Source organism: Odontomachus brunneus, unplaced genomic scaffold (genome assembly GCF_010583005.1).
Source record: "Odontomachus brunneus isolate Ranch 3 - 2012 unplaced genomic scaffold, Obru_v1 Obru_scaffold_504, whole genome shotgun sequence".
Classification (NCBI taxonomy): domain Eukaryota; kingdom Metazoa; phylum Arthropoda; class Insecta; order Hymenoptera; family Formicidae; genus Odontomachus; species Odontomachus brunneus.
In genome coordinates this window covers 12,650-13,153 of record NW_022639954.1, presented here as the reverse complement: position 1 = coordinate 13,153, position 504 = coordinate 12,650, and positions in this window count along the sequence as shown.

Here is a 504-nt window from a genome sequence, read left to right as displayed (position 1 = left end):
TTTCGGGAACAATACCTGCCACGGCGCTACCGAGCCCAGTTAGTACGGGAGCTACGACATCGGCGCCAGCTGGAAGGAGAGCCCTACGCTAAGTACGCCACAGCGGTGCTCACCCTCATGCGGAGAGCCGGCCGCTTGGAGGTGGATGAACAGGTAGAACAACTATACGAGGGCCTCCTACCCGAGTACAAACTGTACGTACGACGGGATGACGTCAGGACCCTCGCCGAACTAGGCTCCCGGACGGCGGAATTTGAGGCCATCACGGCCAGCGGTTCCACCCGCCGGCCCCCAGAGCAGCCGCGACCTCCCACCCTGGCCGCCGCCTATAACCGCCAAGAGTGTTGCTGGAGGTGTAAGGAACGGGGACATACCCGAACCACCTGTAGACGGCCTGCACGAAAGTTCTGCTCGGAGTGTGGCAGGGATGGAATCCTAACCCGAGAGTGCCATCCACGGCCGGGAAACGCCACCCGGGCCGGGGTAGACCAGGCCGAGCCCCGG